The sequence below is a fragment of the Ochotona curzoniae genome, unplaced genomic scaffold, assembly GCF_017591425.1.
Source record: "Ochotona curzoniae isolate NIBS_2020 unplaced genomic scaffold, NIBS_Ocur_1.0 contig_4612, whole genome shotgun sequence".
Taxonomy (NCBI): Eukaryota; Metazoa; Chordata; class Mammalia; order Lagomorpha; family Ochotonidae; genus Ochotona; species Ochotona curzoniae.
The window spans coordinates 3,995,800-4,018,236 of record NW_024466343.1 but is presented as its reverse complement, the minus strand read 5'-3'; the positions used below and the strand labels follow the sequence as shown (position 1 = coordinate 4,018,236).

The following is a 22,437-nucleotide window of genomic DNA, read 5'->3' as shown; positions in this document are numbered from 1 at the left end:
GTTAAAATTGGAAATCGTACTGAAGGAAACAGGTTACACTAATATTTTTATGTTGCTCTGGATTTAATATATAATGTGTTAAGGAATTAAACTTAGGGAAAATAAAAGTATCTAATAGTATTTATCCAAGAGAAATATATGATACAGAATAAAGGAATAATATTTTTCTAATATTCTAAAACTCTTAAAAATATAAAAGATCTCTGAAATGAAACATTTTTCATCTTTCAGATGCGCTGAATTTAAGAATGTATGTTTGATATGTAATACATATAGAAATAACCAGATTTCATAACTAAGTAATAATGTATAACTTTAACCTAACGCATGTACAAAATTAACAGTAAACAAAAGCTGGCCCAGTGCGGTGGTCCAGCAGCTGAAGTCCTCACCTTGAACACACTGGGATCCCATATGGGCACTGGTTCTAATCCCGGCAGCCCTGCTTCCCATCCAGCTCCCTTGTAATGGCCTGAGAAAGCAGTCTAGGATGAACCAAAGCCTTGGGACCCTGCAACCGTGTGGGAGACCTGGAGGAAGCGCCAAGCTTTGGATCAGCTCAGTTCTGGTCATTGCAGTTATTTGGGGAATGACTCATCAGACAGAAGATCTTCTGTGTCTTGCCTCTTCTATATATCTGACTTTGTAATAAAAGTAAATAAATCTTAAAAAAGCAAACAAAAGCATTCAATGAAAGTTTCTAGATGTTTAGTAAACAATAGAACAGATGTTCATAAAGGGTGGGAAAACTTTCTTTAACATTATTTCTGGTTACATTAATTAAAAATTGAATGTGTATTTACAAGGACAAGTAAAATCTCATTTTCATTTTCAAAGTTGCTGTAGTGGAAAACATTCTTTATTTACAAAAATAGTAGCAAATATCCCACTATGACTGAATATAGCAGTGTATCATTTCTAAAACCCAATGTAGGTATTTATCACATATATATGCACAAATGAAAACAAGTGGCCTCCATTTCAAATTTTTTTTGTGTGTGTGATCAAACCACTTTAATTTACAAGTTTAATGTACAGTATGAAGTCTGCAATTACTTGGAACTCTCAGCTGGCTCCTATGAGGAACTGAGTCCACATATTCAGTCATCATCAGGAAGGATCCCTAATTCTCCATCTGTCCACTGGCACGGGTCTGGATATGGAAAGTGAGCCAACACAGCATCAGAGTCATGCCCCAAACGCCAGAGAATCCAGGATCACATGGTTGCGCTGAAGAATCCCTCCCAGGTCACCTGGGCTTTGGTCAGCTGGGGAAGCTGTCTGCACCGGGGCTAGATACACACGTCAAGCCAGCGTGAGGGACGTCCCTGCCTCCAGCAGCACGCATGCAGACACCTCTTAAGAGATCCTCCAGGTGAATGACAGGTGCTAGCCTGCACATAGCCCACATGTTTCCCCGTGTCCGGACTAATTTAATTTTTGAGAGCAAGAAGAGGGGCCCAAGATGCATCAGTTTTCAGAGAAGACACGCAAAGAAGGGATAAACCGCCTTCTGACAGGACAGAAAGTGATTTCCAGAGTGTCTGAGAGGGAGCATGATTCCACTGGAGAGTACCTGATTTTTGGAATCACTTTTCTTTATGTCTTGGTTCATTCAACAGAAATGGCTTTTACCGAAGGGCCTTATCTAAGAATAGATTGCTGTAACATTCTATATAAAAAAACAAACAAAAACATAAAATAAGGTGAAGCAACAAAAACTAAATTATAAACAATGACGAAGTAGTGAACAATTTTATCAAAGTTTCATATTTAGAAACAAAGTAAGTAGAACAAATGCATTAAAGGTTATATTATTAATATTTGTATTTTTAATCAGAGACTTATTTTAGACTCTTAGATTCTTTAGATTTTTATGCTACAGTTCCAAAGTCTCTGGGGTTGCCAGTGCCCCTTCCCAAAGTCCCTCCCCCTGCTCTAATGGGTGTCCTTCACGAACAGTCCTAAGTCCATCATGCCATTGGTGAAGTGTTTCCTGACAACGTAGGCATGGCTAATGTCAGAGTCCAACATCATTCTGTTAGGATATTTTCAGTTCTTTCATTGGGAGTCTATCTGTATGTATAGAAAGATACAGAACTTGGTCTCCATATCTGAACATATTTTAGATTCTGAACTTTATTCAAGTTATTACTTTCTCTACATAAAATATAATGTAAAATTGATCATATGTTAATATTCAAATGATTCTGGAACATATTCTGTTAGCATAATAATCAAACTCATGTCTAGTTTCCATGTCATTATTTTATGCATTTAGTAGAATGGACAAAATGACTTAATGGAATTGAAGTAGATGGAAAGGTCTCTTTAGCAAAATGACTTTGAAATTGGTTTATTTTAATCTAAATACTTGAAAGTAAAAACTAAGTAGTCTGATGAATCACTGAAGGTATCAATAGAGAAACTTTTGCATACACAGGAACTACTTATTGTTGCCATATGAGTTATTTTCAAATTTTTATTCTTACTTATTTGGTAGGCAGAGAGAAAGAGAAATACAGATATATGGAAGTTCAACCTCAAATGCCTACAAAACCTGCAACTGAAACAAGCCAAAGTTCGGAGCTAAGAACTCAATCTGATTGTCTCAGACAGATGTTAAAGATCCAGTGACTTGAATAATTAATACTGACTACTTTCCCAACTCCACATGGACATTGATTGGAATGAGAAAAAGCAGACATTCTAATATGGATATCAGGAATCTCAAGTTCTTAACTGCCATACCAAGTGCCTTCCTTGAGTATGAGCTGTTTGAATCTTTCCAAAATCAGTCATGCACTATGATACTTAATGTCTGCATGGAGCTGAAAATCAAAATTGTAATACATTCATATATGCATTTAAAATGTATATTTTCATACTTAAAATATCAATTCTGTCAAACTTTGTATGTGCACCCATCAAACACCAGAGACAATCAAAAATTTTGATCTAAAGTTTCCCAAACAATGTATGCAATTTAAGAATATAAATCTATATAATACATGATAATGGAATTATATCTTATTCTTTATAAATTATATGATTTGAGAATCATTTTTGCAGTTTGGAAGCTTTTTTTTTGGTTTTTGTTTTTTGCTTTTTACTGAGGTAATACTTCTCCTTGGATTATAGAATATTTTTTTGTGAGATTTTGCCCTCGTCATCTCAGTTTGAGGGAATACTGAGAGATATGGAAAGAAAATACTGCTTTTCAAAAGATTTTCATTTGAGTTTTGCAGGCTCCAGGAGAGTTCTTCACACTTCAGAATACTTTAACTAACTTCTAAACTTGTATAACTCAAGCTGTCTTAGTTATTTAAAATCAAATACTCTTCCATTATGAGCAAAAACTTAGGATTTCAAATTCCCACAGTATTTATTTATTTATTTTATAATTACACCTAGAGGTGCCAAAGAAAATTTTCCTCAATTGACTTTGTTTCCAGCTCTAGTTTGGTTGCTTATTTTTTTTTTCCTTTTTAAATTACTTTAAGAGCATAATTGCTTTGTGTACTTCAGCTATATTCCTGTAAAATATATCTTGCTTTCTTTGGACAAGTTCAGACCCTATTACCATTCAGTATAGAAATGTTAATTCCTAGCACTCTATTCCTTGGTGTATTCTGAGAAAATCCCAGAATATAACTTCACCTGGAAGCCACTATAATGTTACTCTAGTTTCATTTTTATTATCTCCTCTGCTGTGCTTTTTATTATTCTATTCCAAGTTAAATAGCATTAATTTTGTTTGTAATGTGATTTCATTTCTATGATTAAAACTGAAAAATCTTTGCAAGATAGATTGTCTTCCAAAATATTAAAACAAAAAACATTTTCCTTTGCTAGTCTTAAGAAACTTTCAATTTGGTAACCACAACATAACAATGTATTCTTCAATTAAATTTGTTATATACTTTAGCCCATCTATTCACTTTTTTGATTCTATTTTTAATTTCTTAACTTAGTGGTTGCCTTCCATTAATTATAGTTTTTTTAAAAAAATTTATAACTTTAGGGCCCGGCACGGTGGTGCAGTGGTTAAGGTCCTCGCCTTGCATGCCCCGGGATCCCATATGGGCGCCAGTTCTATCCCAGCAGCCCCACTTCCCATCCAGCTCCCTGCCTGTGGCCCAGGAAAGCAGTCAAGGACGGCCCAAAGCTTTGGGACCCTGCACCTGTGTGGGAGACCTGGAAGAGGCTCCTGGCTTTGGATTGGCATAGCATCGGCCGTTGTGCTCACTTGGGGAGTGAATCATTGGACGGAAGATCTTCCTCTCTGTCTCTCCTCTCTGTATATCCGCCTTTCCAATAAAAAAAAAATAATAAAAATAAATCTTTAAAAAAATTTTTATAACTTTAGTATTCTCCCCCAAGTGATTCTAAGTTAACTATATCAATGTCAAAGTGTTTTGGTCTTTACTATTTTAATTGTCAGTTTACCCATTGCGATCTTTAGTACCCCATTCCTCTTTTTATTGTTACATTTGCCCATTTCCATAGTGTTGCTTTTCCACAGACACTTGGTTTGGATTTGTATCTTTTTAATTTAAATGCTGTACTGTACAGACTCTTTGTATTACAATGTAAAGCCATTAAAGATTTAGGGAGGATGGAGGCGGCTATTCATGAACATTGAAGGTTCTAATCCCTTTAGAGGGGATATTAGCAATGGGTGTGTGAAGATAATCTCTGAATCTCACATCCTAATTTCCTCCAGAGGAAACAGGATGATGAAGGAGAAGGAAGCTGCTTCTCTTTTTCTAAATTTGTTTATACTCAGGGAGTCATCCTGTTTACTGGATCCTCTCTGCCTTATAGAATACATTGTCGCTGTGTATGTTCTACCAATCAATGAATCAAACCCTACCCAACAAGAGCTGTCTGCCTTTCTAGATAATGTTTTATCACTTCTGAGACTTTTGAAGAGTTGTCTGATGATCCCTCTTTCCCTTTTCTGACCTAATGCACAGATTTTTTGAAGGCAATTTTTTAAAAATACCTATTTTATTTTTGCAGAATCTTTATTGCTTTCAGTTTTACTCTCCTCTTAATTGAGACTGAGTAATGATTTAGGTACGGCTGTGTGCAAGTTGTCCATAGTTGCAGTGAAGAAACGTACATTGTGTGTCTGCATTGATATTTAGCCTAACATTGCAAGGTCCAGTCTGCTGACAGGTGAGGGTGTATCAGAATTGGCCTTTTATAATGTCTTGCCCACACTCACATATGAAGATTTTAACACCCAATGTGTTATTATGTCAACCATCATATTCACAATCATTTGATGACCTGTCCGCCCTCACATTATACGCTACCGCCTTACATGGGAATGTTACTTCTAGATCACTTGAATACGAGATGCAAAAAAGAGAAGTCAGGAGCATATTGCAGGTTTACTCAGACATGTTTATTTTGATACTGTTGTGTAACTGACATCAAGGAAGCCTGTGCCTTTCTCCTTTCCATTCATTTCTCAGATTACCACATTAAAAGTTGACCGATGGATAATGAGATAGACAGTAATATTTGGGAAGAGTCAAAAAGTGCATCATTTCCGAAATCAAACATTAAGAAAGGATTAGAAACATTCCTTGTGGTCCTTGAGTTGGTTTCAATGGTACCAAACAGAGCTAATAAAGATGACATACATATAACAAGCTATATATTTATTTTCATTACTTCTAGCTTCTTCATCCATAATAAGGAATTATAATGAGATTTTTACAAGTCTTTTGCTTTTTAAAAATTCCACGAACCCTTGACCAATAGAGGTTACACAATAGCAAAATATAGAGAAATACTCAGAATCAATTTTTAAAAAACAGTGTTTAGGTCAAGATTAAGAGAAATAAAGTGATATTTTTTAATAAACTTTTCCAACTCTTTTTATTACCATCCAAATAGCATACTTTCTATTCCACTGTCCCATTGCACTAGTATAAAAATTTGGATATCCTGGAACAAAATTACTTATTTTATCTTTTATTGAATGGCTTCATTTACATTTTCTAAAATAGACCCAAAGTAATATGCCAATGAGTATATTTCATATTATAATGAAATAACTTTTCAGGCATTTTAGAAAATTGGTAGTAATGGCACTTTATCTCCAGAGAACTGGAACAATGCTTGTCACCATTTCGGTTGAGTCTAAAACAATTTCTAAAGGTCTTTTTAACAACAAATTTTTCACAAGACTCTGCTTTTTATAGTATGTCATTTTCTCTATATTATAAAATATTCATCATGCAAAAGCTGCATAAAATTAGGTTTATACAATATCAAGCCACATGTTTTTTTAAAAAAAGGAACAGCTTTTTGGATACTTAATTGATTTTAAGTGGGAACACCTGACCTAATTTTTTTAAAAAATATGAATCATATCACATAATAAATCATGAAAAGAGCTATTGAGTTATAATGTCATGTGAATTCCCTCTGCTCTAATAAGATATCTGCTTTGTGAAATCACACATTGGTGAATGGATGACCTAATGTTTGAATGTCCCAAAAGGGAGGGGGGTAGTTTCTGCAGCTTTCATCTGCTATCAATTATAATTCCATAGATCTGGCATTTCAGAATATGATGTAGTAGGTCATCACTTGGCAGGTGAATAAACTGTTCCCACCGTGCAAATTAGAGTGTTGGATGTAGGTCTTGTCTTTTAGTCAGCTGAGGCATCATTTAGTGCATTGAAAGTGGTAGTTTATTTAATAGTCCCTCTGTGGTCTTCAGTGAAGAATTCTACTGCATTTTGCAGAAGGTACTCTGTGATCAGAATAGTATACTACTACTCAGATCATCCCATTTACTTCTGAGTGGGAATTTTTCTTTTTTTTGAGAAATCATCATAGCTACTATTATATACAAATTATGTAAATCTACATGGTGATTATTTTAAAAACTTCATTATGCAATTCATTAAGATAGCTTGTCGATACTAAATAAATAATTATGTATTTAAAAAGTTTTGTAACTTCATGAAAAATGTGGATTAATTTTGGGTTAACATGGCATGATCCAGATCAAAAACTAATAATTTCTGTTTCATTGTAAGTAAGATACATGCAGTCCTCATTAAAATGTATTGGAATGAAGTAGGCATTATCAGTAGAAACAAAATTTCTAATTAATTATAATAAAGTTGTCTTCTTGATGAAGTATCCAGTGGCTAATATTTTATGAAGAATGAGGAAGGCCATATTTGATTAATATGCTATACATTTACATTTCATGTTCGCAATTTTCAAGGGTTTGTGTAAGTCATTTTAGAAGACCAACATTACATGAAATATCACTTAATATTAAGTAATTAATATTAAATCTTACTTGATAAGAGTAGAGTGGATAAGTCATGAATTCCGTCAATAAATCCTGTTTATAGCACACCGATAAGATTTCAAACCATAGCAGAAATAAAGGTAGATTGTCTCATTGTGAGAGAAAATGAGAGGGACTAGAATTCTTTCATAGTGAGTAAAAGCCTCTGATAAAATGACAGCATACCATAAGAGTTCTAATTCATGTCTTGGCTGCTCCACCTCTGATCTAGCACCCTAGTAATGGCTTGAGAACAGCAGCAGAGGATGACTTATGTTGCATCCGCATGGGAGATGTGGAACAAGCTCCTGGCTCCTGGTGCCATTCTGGTGCCATCTTGGAGCTTGACCAACATTTCAGGAGTGAACCAGCAGATGAGAGATCTCTTGTCTTTAACTCTTTCTCCGTATCTGTGCCTTTCATATAAATAAAGTAGATTTTTTGAAAGACAAAGAGTGCAAGAAAATGAGATGAGAAAGAGGGGAGACAGAGAGGACTGAAAGAGATCAAAAGGGAAACTCAAGTTACTTCCTATTCAAAAAAATGCAAAGGAGTTTTGAAATAAATGTTAGAGGTCTATATCACATAGTATAATGAACAACCTGAGCTCTGCTGGATATTGGTTTGTTTCTAATATTACTGGAATCTCATTTGCAAAATTGAGGTAATACCTAAATGCAACAGAGATTGAACATATTTCTATCACTAAAAGTATCACTAAACATGATTGGTTTGGTTTTATCACAAGTCTGTGATACTATATTATTTTCTCTTTTAATGATAATGGCACAGAATCCACAGTGTGTGGAATACTAAACTGACTTGGGATTTATTTTACAAGTGAAATGACCAATGCAGAAAGTTACCCATTTTAGCACTGAGGAATTTGAGAGTGTTCTTAACTGTAATTCATTTGAAGTTTTCTTTAGTTTCATTTGTAGAACATTTTCCTGGGTCATAAACACTAATGTCACAAATGTCACCACACAAACAAAAAGTCCACAAAAATATATTTTTTTATCAAGAATGTTATTGCATGTATATAAAGTAACATAATGAGCTATTGCTACTTATTTGTCAATTCTTTAAACTTTCTTCATTTACAATATAAATGATTGACGAGTGGTAGAAAAGAAAAACAGAGCTCATTCTGGTCGGTGCAACTGTCTAGCCAGGCTTGTCCCCATCCCTGGTTCTTTTTTTTTTTTTTTGTTCTCTAAGTGTTATCTTTCATAGTATTTTTTTTTTTTTTGATACAGTTTCATAGGCTCTGGGATTGCCTCAATCCCTCCCCATGTTCTCTCCTGCCATGTTGGATTCCTCCACATTGTTGCAGTAGCACAGTTCATATGCAGTCATAATTCCTTCATTGCAAGCATGTACCATACATATAGTCCAGCATCTTATTGTCCAGATAAATTCAACAGTTTCATTGGGAGACCATCCCTGGTCTGAAAGTAGAGCTAGCAGAATATCATCCCCTCCAATGAAAAGCCACAACATATCAACAACAACAATTTACAACATTCTGTAGTTAATTGACGTGGTATTATGCTCACTAGCAGGAGCTGCAGTCCCGACAAGGCCCACCCTCAGCCCTGGATCTTGCACTCTTCAAGGGGCTTTGCAGCCTAGCCTGACAGGAGTTGCTGCCAGCCTGATAATGTCATGGCAAAGCCCAACCAGCCTGTACTTATTCTGGCTCATGTATGTCCAATAGATATGGTCACTTAGGCCAGCATGACTGCTCCCTAACAAGGCCAACAGGTTTTGTGGCCCTTCTGGACTGGTCTGTCCCAACTCCCAGCTCTTACACTCACCAGCAGGAACAGTGGCCCAGAAGCCCCTGCAGCCATTCCACCTTCCAGGCTTGCCCAACTTCTTTCTGGCACTAATGTGATTTGGCTGGTGTTGTGGCCCAACCTGGCATATTCCACACTCCATTCTAGTTCTCACATATGCTAATGGGTTCTATGAACTGGCCCAGCCTGCCTGCCCCCAGACATAAGCCACATGTATACTAGTTGGTACTATAACAGTGTCCTGATTTGGGTTGCTCCAGCCTTGGTTCTTGTGCTCCCCAAGCTCCTTTATCAGGTTGCCTTTAGCCGCACACCACTGGATTCTTGACACAGCCTGTCTTGGCCCACCTGCTGCCCTGGCAGGTACAATGGCCTTGCCCATGCTGTCCACAATCATTTCAGCTTTCACTGCTATGTGCTACATTCCAGTTTTGCCTGGCCCATCACAGGACCCAGATCTCACACGGTTTTGTGGTTATTGAGGTCTAGTGCATTCTGCCATACACATATTGTAGCTTTCATGAGTGGTAGTAGGTGCTGCAAGATAGTCCAGTCTGGCACCCCTAAACCTAGCCCATGCCCATTCTGAGGAATGTTGCATCCATGTCTAGCTCAGTTTGCTGCCCCCATTCTGGCTCTTGTACTCACCAGTAGGGACCATGGCCCTGCTGTGGCATCTCCCTAGTTCTCTGACCAGGTGCACTCCTAGCCACAGTGCTAATGGTTGTCCTGACCCAGCCCAGCATAGCCCATCCTCTGTCTTGGCCTTTACTATCAGATATTGCAGCCTGGCCTGGCCTGGCCCACTTCCAGTCCCAACTCTGGCTGGTGGGTACTGCATTCTAGCCCTGTCCACTCTGTGCTCAGTCCCAGTTCTCATGCAAACAAGCCAGTACAAAGGCCTGGCCCAGAATGGGCTGCAACCGTCTTGGCTCCCATAAATACCCATGTATGTTACTAGTCACCTGGCCTTACCCAATCTGTCCTCCCCAACCCCCACTAGTCCACACACATCCTAACAATTAGCACAGTCTGGCTTGTTCTAGCTCATACCCAGCTTAAACTCTCATTCTATCCAGGGGGAGCTGCAGCCCATTTAGAGAGTTTTTCAAGTTCTACTACCAGGCCCACAACTAAAACAAAACTCAAGCATGTCAGTGGATGTTAGGGTCCCTTCTCAGTATAATCTACTCCCCAGTCATGCCTTTGTGAGCGCTGGTATATGCTGCGTTCTGGCCTGTCCCCCACACCCAATTCTTGGTTGTGCCTGTAGTTGCTGCAGCTTGGGCCAATTCAATCTACTGTGAGCCCCAGTACTCATTAGTGTTGGTGAGTTCTGTGGTCATGCCTAACGTAACTTTCACCATGAAAACCAGCAAGTATTGCAGTCCTACAGGGATAAGCACATGAAGTCCCTACAGAATTTGCCTCCAGACTTTGTTCTCTTGCAAGCTGGTTAGTGTCATGACCCAGACTAACCTTGCCCATCCCTTGTTGAACACTCATGGGTACCATGACCCAGTCTTGCCAGGCAGCAAATTTCCAAGCGCTAAGTTTTTGTGTGTGCCTATGGGCTCTTTTTGATGCCAACTAGCTCAGTCCCAGTTGGTCACAATGACAGGTGTCCTGGTCTGACATGTCCTCCAGCTCCTCCATTTGGAGCTACCGAGTCTTAGCACCCTCAGCTACCTACAGTTGTAGTAGCCCAGTTTACAGAAGTCCTTCAGAAGTCATTCTTTGTCTACAATGCACTTCCTTAGTGGTCCCCTACCCACATGTCCCCAAAACACCCTCCCGGGACAATTTACAACCACCACATCCATGGCCAAGGCAACTTCAGTCTCTGGGCCTAGGTGCTTCAACCTTGTGCTACAGATGCACTTTAATCAAACTTTGGCTTATATCTGTATCCAATAATGTCTAAGAGTAACATATTACAAGTTTTAATGATCTGGAGTTAGGTTAAAATTTAATGAAAATGAGTAAAATGACGATATTATTGTTTGATTAATGCTTTTGGCTTTTACCTATAATCACACTGAACCAGGTTTAATTTACTTTTTCTTCCTTAAATAAAAAAGGAATTAGAAAAAAGAGGACAAAGACTGATATCACAGTATCTAAATCTAATGTATTGGAACAGAGCTATTTTAAGAAATGCAGACCCAGGCAGTCAACACAAAATTGACTAAGAACTAATGTGGGCATACCAACACAGCTTTAAGATGTACTATAGGCAACGACACAATGGCTCATCTGGTTCATTCTTTCTCTGTAGGTTCCAGTATCCCATATAAGTGTGTCCCTGCTTCTCCATCTGTGATTCAGACTCCTGCTTATGGCTTCGGAAAGCAGCAAAGGAGGGTCCAAGTTTTGGGGATCCTAAAACCATGTGGGAGACCAAGGAGAAGCTCCCTGGGTTTGGATTGTTTCAGCACCCAGCCATTCTGGCCATTTGGGGAGTTTACTAGAGTTGCACCAAATTTCAGTCATGACTTCTCTATAAATCTGACTTTCAAATGCATTAAAATAAATCTTCTAAAAAACAGACTTACCATAAACTTAGAATAATCAATGTAGTAAGGCAGGCAATAGATAATAGAGTGCTGACTGAAAAGAATGGATAGTCCTGGCACAGACACAGGTAAGGATAGCAAACTGATCACTGATAAATCGCAAAACCAACACAGAGAGAAAAGTCAGTCTTTCCACAAATGAGGTTGGAAAACACAGCTTTCAACATGCAAAAAAAAAATCCTTAGTCTTTGTACTATTTATGAAATTAATTCAAAATAGTTAAAATAGCAAAGAAAAACTATAAAAAAATCATAGGACAACATAGGACAACTCCAATATCATGATACTTGACAGAAAGTATTGATGGGGTGGCCTTATAAAAACCTACTGTCTCATACAAAGAGAGAGAAAGAGAGAGAAAGCAGACATGTATGCAGACATAAACAGGAAGGGACAATCCTTACATTCTTAGAATATTATCTAGGAATTTCATGGAATCTTTCTCTTTGCATTAGTATCACATTAACATGAAAATTGTGTTACAGTTATTACAATGCATTGGGTATGACCCTGAAAATATAGTGAATTAACAAATCATCTCAACTTTTTTTAAAAATATTTATTTTTATTGTTTTTTTATTGGAAAGGCGGATATACAGAGAGGAGAGACAGAGAGGAAGATCTTCCATCCGATGATTCACTCCCCAAGTGAGCACAACGGCCGATGCTATGCCAATCCAAAGCCAGGAGCCTCTTCCGGGTCTCCCACACGGGTGCAGGGTCCCAAAGCTTTGGGCCATCCTTGACTGCTTTCCCGGGCCACAGGCAGGGAGCTGGAAGGGAAGTGGGGCTGCTGGGATTAGAACCAGCATCCATATGGGATCCTGGGTGTGCAAGGCGAGGACCTTAACCATTGCGCCACCGCGCCGGGCCCAATCATCTCAACTTTTAAAAAACTCTGCTACTACAGAAAAGGCAAAGCCAAGAGAATCAGGAAACTCAAAGCCAAAACAAAATTGTTATTCAAAATATACCAAGAACTCATAAAATCCAACAATAAGAAAATGAACAATGCAGTTAAATAAAATGCAAATGACATGAACATCTCACAAAAAATAGTTGCATATGGAAAGCAATCAGCAGAAAACATATACAATAGGATGTGTCATTTGAAAATCACAAAATGTGGGCCCGGTGCGGTGGCGCAGTGGTTAAGGTCCTCGCCTTGAACGTGCCAGGATCCCATATGGGCGCCGGTTCTATCCCGGCGGCCCCGCTTCCCTTCCAGCTCCCTGCCTGCGGCCCAGGAAAGCAGTTGAGGACGGCCCAAAGCTTTGGGACCCTGCACCCGCGTGGGAGACCCGGAAGAGGCTCCTGGCTTCGGATCAGCATAGCATTGGCCGTTGCGCTCACTTGGGGAGTGAATCATCGGACGGAAGATCTTCCTCTCTGTCTCTCCTCTCTGTATATCCGCCTTTCCAATAAAAAAAAAAATAATAAAAATAAATCTTAAAAAAAAAGAAAATCACAAAATGTTAAGGAGATATTATTATACACATATCACAATGGTCAAATTCTGTAATCCTGACATTATGAAACACTGACAACAAAGTGAACTCCAAGAATACTCTTTTGTTGCTGGTGAAAATATAAATTGTTTGCCTAATTGGGAAGATACTTTTTTTTCAGTTTCTTATAAAGCTACTCATATCCTTACCACAAAATTTTATAGTTTTGGTTATTGGTGTTTACACACACAATGCTTTTGTTCCCTGTAGGCATTCAACAATGGAATCGGATTCCATAAAATAAATAAATAAATAGAGCTATCAAACCATGAAAGGACATGAAGAACACTTAAGTTTGTGTTAGCACATGGAAGAACCTACTGTAAAAGCCATCTTTCTGTACAACCCCAGTTGTAGGATATTCTAGACCACAGCATGCCCTACCTTTCCAAATGGAGGATATCCAATGATCAAATAGTTACCAACGAAGGGACAGTGTGACAATGAAGAGAATGAATATTCAAGATTCCAGGACAGTGATGTTTCATATAGAAAACATTCTCATGTATTATTATTAAAATCCATAAAATATAAAGCACCGAAAATTAATTCAAAAGTAAGCTACCTATTTCATGTACTTCAGGAGACAATAATATATATTTGTATATGCATACACATACCTATAGATTCCTATAATAGAATAATAAAAGGAATGAAAGGGAAAGCTCTTTCACTGGAAATTAGGATGCTGCATGTGACATACTACACTAAAATACCTCACTCTTGATTCCAGTGTTCTACTTTTGTGCACTGGGAAAGGCAGTGAGTCTCTCTCTCTCTCTCTGTGTGTGTGTGTGTGTATGTCATTTATACATATACCCCATAGACAGACAGATAGACTAAAAAATATTAAAATTTGAAGGCATATTTGTGTCCATTGTCTTACAATAATTTGAATTCTATTTTTAAGAACCCATATGCAAATAGTGCTATTTAGGAAAAAAAAATCATGACAAAAAATTGGTATTTTTTCTTTGTTTGAAAAGCAAAGAGACATTAAAATAAAAGAGAGAGAGAAAAAAGATATACCATCTATTTGCTCATTCCCCAAATGTTTACATGAGCTGAACCTGAACCACACCAATGCCAGGATTGAAACTCAGTTCAGGTTTTCATGTGGGTGGCAGTGACCCAAGTATCTGAGCCAATACCTCCGGTCTCCTGCAGTGTGCAAACTTAAAATGAAGCACAGACTCAAATTCAGGCATTTGAGCAGGAACTCACACCCAGTATTCCTGGCAACACTTCAACTTCAGCCAAAAACTGCTCTTTTATTCTTTTAAAGAACGAACTCTGGGTAGACCTTTGTAAAACAAGTGTTCTGACATATTATTACAGAAAATTGCAGTCTTAGCAAAAGTAACATGTTGACTAAATAGTAAAAATTTACTACATTTTTTAAACATTAAAAGTTCAGGGCCCAGTGCAATAGCCTAGTGGCTAAAGACCTCAACTTGAATGCACTGGGATCCGATATGGGCGCTGGTTCGAATCCTAGAAGCCCCGCTTCCCATCCAGCTCTCTTCTTATGGCCTGGGAAAGCAGTCCAGGATGGCTTAAAGCCTTTGGTACCCTGCACCCGGATAGGAGACGCAGGAGAGGCTCCTGGCTCCTGGTTTCAAATCTGCTCAGCTCTGGCCATGGAGGCAGCTTGGGAAGTTAATCAACGGGCAGAAAATCTCTTCTCTGTCTCTCCTCCTCATTGTGTATCTGACGTTCCAATAAAAATCTTTAAAAAGTTAGATGTCAATCTAAGAAAAAAAGTCTTTTTTTCCTTATACAAAGAAGACTTGTGCCAAAATATTTTTTTAACTCTTCGTTATTCTTGCCACTCCCCTCTCGGTTCCCACAACACCTGTAAACTGATTCACATGCTGTAAGCCGAAAATACATTTTGATATACAATTCCCACCTTTTGTTTGAATTCAGTATTTGTACAGTTGAGTATTCAGGCAGCAGCTGTTTCCCTTGATGTTTCCAGGTACTAAACACAAAAAGACAAGACACAGTTTTACATGATTGCTATATTCAAGAATTCATGTCATTTACATATGTCAAAAATATTGTATTTGAAAATCCCGGTGCTAGAACAAGCATTGTGTTTTTATGCATTTGATTCTTTGATAGCTATGTAATTTAAATTCGTTCCAACTCAACAAAGTGTGAGGAAGCTCTTTCACCTTTCCCATCGCCCCTCCCAAACACATTTTCTTCACTGAATATGCAAAACTAGACTTTAAATTTGCTGGCTATGTATGTAAGAATAAAAACTAGATGTTCATTGAAAATGCTATTGTTGATGCTGACACTTTATTAAATGAAAATCCCCACAGTATCGCTGAAGAAGCAGAAATTGCAATGGCTTATAGTTGAATGAGTTTTACCTTTTTGTTTAGAAATTGTATAAAGTAGAGTAGACTCACAGAGATATACTTATTTCAGAACTCAGGCAGATCAGTTTCCTAACAATCAAAAACTGTTATTCTGACAGAGGATTGCATAAGTTTCAGTGCTTTAAACTGAACACCAAGCGACCACAGTAACAAGCTAGTTTGACTGGAGGAAGAGAAATAAACCATAATATTTATTTTTATTCCCTGTATTAGATTTTATTTAAAAAATGTTAAAGCTCGTATTCAAAATGCTTTAGAAAGACCATACAATATATGGTCTGTTGAACCACTTGACCTTTTTAAAATTCTTTATCTTGGTTGGCCAATCATTTCTATCCCAGTAACAGGTTGTTGTAACTTTTTAACAGAAAGAGAGAGGAATGGTCAGCTCCTTCAAAATCTTTAGAATACTGAAAAGGTCAGTAAACTACAATGAAGGAACATAAAAATGAGAAAACTGAAATCTGATACTTTGTTTTAAGATGAAGATTTTATAAGAATTCAAAATGTCACAACATAAAGTCAATTTTCAGGAATAGACTGGGACACAGTATGGTTTGATTCCAATGCCAATATCAATATTAGCTTGTGATTTCAACTTGTGATTATTATTGTTTTTTATCAGAGATATATTCTGAGAATATAGAACAGGAAGGAAGAAGCTTTTATGACTTATAACCAGCAACACATTTTTTGCCAGAGATATTTACTGTCTGGACAAATTAAGTTTTTTTTTTAGAGGCCATGGCTGCTGTTGGATATGTTACAATATAACACCCTCCTACAGCAGAAAATCTCTGGCCCAATTTTAATATGAATATACTGTGGAATCTTGAACTAGAATGATATTATATTTCCTTTAAATATTAGAAACTTTCATATTAAATTTGTATAAACAAAACCCTTCACATAAAACAAAGAATAAATAACTATTTCTACTACTGCTGATTCTATATTAAAAATATAAAAGGAACATAATAATTATGAGAATTCAGGTTTAACATACCATAGATAATGAATGGCCTCAGAAACCAGTAGTTGGAGAAACTACTGATTTTCTCCAAGCCTACCCATTAAAATTTTTAGAAGTTCATATTTTGAGTAAGAGGATACATATCTGGTGGTAGTAGTGCATAAAGGAGTTTAATTTGAAGGTAAAATAGAAACAACAGGATGGGGTAAAAAACATTAAACAAACAATTTAGTATATAACAAGCTATTCAGTTTTCAACTCCCCCTTCTAAGGTGCTCTTGCCATAGAATTGCACTTCATGAAAGCAAGGAGCAGTCATTGTCTGTTGGCTTGAATCTTCTGGGGGTTTTATGTCTTTTGAAACAATAGTCAGGAAATTTGCTCTTTAAAATCTCAGTTATTTTTAAGCTTAACAAGCTAAAGAGTCTGTCATATCAACTGTATTTATAATAAAGTAATTATACACAATATCTCAGCAAGTTCAATTGTGCTGCAAAACACATTTATTTGAAAAGTTAGGAGATGCTAGATTTGGTAGGAGGGGAGCCATCCTTTTTGGGAACCTGATATTAAAAATGGCCAGTTTTTCTGTGATATACATTTGACCATTTCCCATTTTTCAGCTTTAACCAGAACGCTTTTCGTAAACACACACCAGTGTGTCCTGTATTCAGAAACACAAAATGGTTGTCATCCTTGGAACACATCAGATTGTTCCACGCATTAAGGGTTTCCACACACAGCTCCAACTTTGGAAATAGATTTGAGGTATTTGGCAAAAGCTGTTTCTAGTGAACACTGAAATGAAGCATGAGCTAAAAAAACCTTGTCCCATCCCTGTATTTCTACACTTCCCTTTCTTGCCCTCTGCTACCTATGCCTCAGCACAGACTCTGTGCATTACTATTTTCTAATTTTAAATATGCACAGAAACACATTTATTTACATAGTCTCTCATGGTAGATATAAACAGGAAGTGTAACTAACAAGAACATAACATCTTTCCTGAACAACATAAACATCTAATAATTGTTTTTTGTACAAAGTAAACATTAGTGCAAGTTAAATATAAAAGCAATTTTCCAGCAAGATAGGCTCTGTTGAGCTTTGCAATGTGTAGCCTTTTATAAACCATGGCACACTGAAGCCATATACTAAATTAGCACGTGTAAGACATGGCATGTCACAATATAAGCAATTTTGCTTAAAGAAAATAAAGTGGAATGTTAAAAGTATAAATCATGAAGGCGCAGTAAGGAAAGCAGTTTAGAAAGCTTCCATAAGAATCGGTAGCAAAACCAAACAGGCATAACTACTTGATGGCAGGCAAGGAAATTACCTATCCACGTGTGAAGTTCTGAAGAGTTCTAGGACTAGCAGTAGTAATCCTATATTTCCTATATATTTTTCCTATTTTATTTGTACTTTCTCTCAAGTCAGTGTTTTCCTGTTCTGTGTAAATATCCTTGAGGATATTGCAGAGATATTTAAATCTTTTCCTGTGTAGGAATGTACTCTTTCAGACATAACTTACCCTAATATTTTAGGGATTTTAAAATTCCATGTGGGTTGCCTTACTTCAGAATCAGATTTTCGTATCTGTGCTTTGTTTTTTTTGTGTTCTAAACTGCCAATCAAAATAATTGTAATAAAAATAAGCTGCACGACAGATATTTGATACCATTAGGCCCCAGGTGCCTGGCTTCAGATTAGCTAGGCTCTGGTCGTTGCAGCTACTTGGGAAGTAAATCAGTGGACAGAAGATCTTCCTCACTCCCTCCTCTGTATATTTCTGCCTTTCTAATAAAAATAAATAAATCTTTTTAAAAAAGTGTATCCTTCAGTGGGAATGAGAAATCATTAAATGATGTGCTCAGATTCAGTGCAACTATATTAAATGAACTTGTGTTAGATAAAAAATTTTATTTGAGAAACTTCCTAGCAGTCAAAGTTGCTGGATTATGGAATTATCCCTCAAGGGAAGTGATGGAAGTCACCTCACCTGTAGGGTTGAAATCCAGAAAGACAAAACACTACTGAAGGTTATGTATTTGCCGATTCTGCAAAGCAATTGTTAATGTCCCTAGGGAAGTATTCTGTCAAGTATGTAAGAGTTCTGAGACTCTCTTCAGTTGTTCTAAGTTTCTTTTTTCCTAAATTCCCATTACAAACAACAAAAACATTATGCTTTTCATCCTATTTCTTGAATAGTACTATCTTTACAATAATGGAATATAATACTAGGAACAATCCATTTACTTGCTCTGTAAATACATCCTCTTTGTTCTATTTTGCATGGGAAAAGAATAGAATGGATACCATTACTTAGTGCTCATGTTCTTACTTGAATGGGTGGTGTACAAAATACAGCATAACTTCATTCATAATATAGTGACTAAAAGTGGTATAAATGGGCCCGGCACGGTGGCGCAAGTGGTTAAGGTCCTCGCCTTGCACGCCCAGGATCCCATATGGGCGCCGGTTCTATCCCAGCAGCCCCGCTTCCCTTCCAGCTCCCTGCCTGCGGCCCAGGAAAGCAGTCGAGGACGGCCCAAAGCTTTGGGACCCTGCACCCGCGTGGGAAACCCGGAAGATGCTCCTGGCTTCAGATTGGCATAGCATTGGCCGTTGCGCTCACTTGGGGAGTGAATCATCGGACGGAAGATCTTCCTCTCTGTCTCTCCTCTCTGTATATCCACCTTTCCAATGAGAAAATAATAAAAATAAATCTTAAAAAAAAAAAAGTGGTATAATTGTTATGAGGTTTGTGTGAACTATAAAATATATAAATATTATTTGGTAAAGGATAATTACATATCATAAGTAACACTATTTCTTTTAAAAAATGTTTGTTTTCTTGTTGGAAAGGCAGATCTACAAAGAGAAAGATCTTCCATCTGCTGGTTTATTCATAAAGTAGCACAATGGCTGAAACTAAGCCTATACAAAGCCAGGAGCCAGCAGCCTCTTCCAGATCTCCCACACAGGTGCAATGATCCACAGCTTTGGCCCATTTTCTATTCCTTGCCTATGCCACCATCAGGGAGCTATATAGAAAGTAAAAGTAGTTGGGACATGAACTGGCACCTGTATGTGATCCTGTAGCATGCAGGTTGAAGATTTCAGCCATTAGATGTCAGCGTCCTGTGGCAACACTAAAATGACGAGGTATCTCGAGGGCCTGGAACCGCCACCAGCGCGCACGCACGCACGTGCGCGCACACACAAACGAACAGGCGAACAAGAAAGGAAAGACGAACGAAAAGGGGCAGGCGAACGAAAAGAGGTTTACTGCTGAAAGTGGGCTCCTTATATAGTTCTCCACCAATCACTTCTCCCCGTGGGTCCACTGGGTGCTGATAGGCAGATAGCAATGACATAATCACTAGCCTATCCCTGCGACTTCCTGCTTACCTGCTGGCAGGACGTTGTGGCAGCCCCTCATACACATAGGGTTGGCTTCCGGTGCACTGCTCTCCACAACTGTCCCCTTTTTATTTAACCAAGGCCATGCCTGCCTTAGGTCGCCCACAGCAGGACTACCTCCTTACCCGTCATTGGGTGGCAGAGCTTCCAGCTCTACGCCCTGTCTTAGGTTGGTACATGTCCCCACAGGCCTTACCCATCTTTGACTACCAGTCTAGTATTCTTAACCATACTAAGGGGGAGGCCCCTGCTCCCAAGGCCATCAGGGCCTGTCACATAGTAGTGTTATCTTGCCGATGTCTCAGGCACTTAACCCAGACAAGCAGGAAGATCACGAGGCACAATAACCCTCCAAAGGACAAAAACCCAAGCCAATGTCTGCCCCAATGGACCACAGATTGTACCAATGACAAACCCACTGTTTTCACAGCAGCCACCTCAACTCAGGTGGCAATAATGGTTACAATTTTTTCATGCAACCAGCATGTAAGTTATCAAACTGAACATCTCAAGTCCCATTCAAATAAACCAAAAGCTTCTCCAGCATGCAAATTATCAAACTAAACATCTCAGGTCCCATTGAAATAAACCAAACGGCTTCTAAATAGAATAGCTGAAAATTGGAAACTGAGAGGACCTCAGGTAACATGTCCACTCATTAGCTCATAATTAGCAAGCAGTCCAAACATGTTGGCTAAACTGCTCCTGTGTCTGAAGAACCACAGAGGTCTGCTGTGCCAGAGCATTTGCCGTCATAGTCGCCGGTACAGCAGTCACTAGGGCAGCAATGGCCGAGGTGGCAGCAGCGGCAGCTGTAGCAATTGCTGTCACAGTGGCAGCGGTAACCCCCAAGTCGTGCCCTCTCCGCAGGAGGACTAATAGGTCTACTTCTTTAACTGTCATCGGTCTGGGAAAATAGGTGGGCACGCACATCACCACAGCCAGTGGGCACTCGGTTGTATTCCAACATTCTGAAAGAAAACAATCTATTCCACAAGTAAGCAAATCCCTACCTAACATTGCTAACAAGAAACACAAACGGAGGACCAACCCCTTTAACGGCTCCTCCTTGCGGGCACGTGAAACCTCAGACCCCATCTGAGTGAATAAGATGGAGCACAATCCTGCTACCTCTCAAAAATAAAAAAAAAACGCCACCTCTTAGGGCTAAAATCCGCTTTCCGGGGTAATATTTCGCCTCTTTGGGCTAAAACCACTTAACCGCCTCAAAGGTGAAAATAAAGTAACTTTCACTTTATACACTTACGCCAGCGCAGGCCAGGAAATTCCCCCTCTGCCGCTTTTCTTATGCCAGCACAGGCTGAAAAATTCTTCGTACAGGCCACCAGAATGTGGCCGTCCTGTGGTGACACTAAAATGACGAGGTATCTCGAGGGCCTGGAACCGCCACTGCAACTGGTACACACACTGAAAGAATGAGCGCACACACATACGCACAAACGAACAGGCGAACAGGAAAGGAAGGACGAACGAAAAGGGGCAGGCGAACGAAAAGAGGTTTATTGCCAAAAGTAGGCTGCTTATATAGTTCTCCACCAATCACTTCTCTCTTTGGGTCCACTGGGCGCTACCTGATAGGCTGATAGCAATGACATAATCGCTAGCCTATCCCTGCAACTTCCTGTTTACCTGCTGGCAGGACAAACCCCGCCTCTTGGCCCTCAGCCAGCCGCCATCTTGTGATGGCCCTTCATACACGTGGGGTAGGCTCCCGGTGCACTGCTCCCCACAATTAGACTTTTGCACCAGGTGCAGGTGATACCATCCCAACTTCAAAGACGAGATTAATATCTTATTCAAAGTTGAAAATGTTTTAATTTTTTTTTCCTTTGTTGATGAAGCGTTGTACTGATAAAGCATGTTTTAGTTGATAATTGTTCTTGAAAATTAGCCGTGGAAGGGAAAGAATATATTGGAGATCAAACCTGGTGAAGCTCAGCTAAAACGTGACTTTAGTATCTGCAGTATAGGCGTCCTCAGACTCAGCTAGTTAACTGGATGTGTTGAAGTATTTTAGTGTGAGTACACAAATCATGTCACAAATCACTAGGTGGCACAGAAATCTATTTTATAGGTTGTATACTTTTTCAACTTGAAAATAAGAAACTTCAAATTTGGATGGAAAAGTCCTAAATTGCTTAAACATTTTTTTTTTGAGTGTTGCTTACTTGTGCACCTTGCACCTAGGGTGGCAGTGAATCTTCAACTGGAATACGCAGATTCTCAAACTGAGTGGGCAAAAAAATGGTGAAAAAATGTCTAAGTTCATACACATTATTGAGTGCCTGACTTTGCAACCATAAAACTCTGCAAACCTATTTGGGGTAATTCTAAAGCGAGAGCCAAGCGCAGACCAACAGGAACTGTGATAACAACATCATTTGGCTAATGTGCTGTTTAAGTATAC

General features: G+C 38.5%; 1 long non-coding RNA gene across 4 annotated transcripts in view; it reads right to left on the bottom strand.

Moving 5' to 3' along the window:
- Positions 1 to 21,507, bottom strand: part of LOC121160983 — a 113,091-nt gene extending 91,584 nt beyond the window's left edge. For 3 of the 4 annotated variants that reach the window (XR_005884601.1, XR_005884599.1, XR_005884598.1), the window contains exons 1-3: positions 21,277 to 21,507; positions 19,671 to 19,764; positions 15,130 to 15,201 (exon numbers count right to left, since the gene is read on the bottom strand). This is a non-coding gene — a long non-coding RNA (uncharacterized LOC121160983). Of the gene's footprint in view, positions 1 to 14,259; positions 14,393 to 15,129; positions 15,202 to 19,670; positions 19,765 to 21,276 lie in introns of those variants that run through there. The other variant, XR_005884600.1, reaches the window with a different exon arrangement.
- Positions 21,508 to 22,437: the final 930 nt, after the last annotated feature.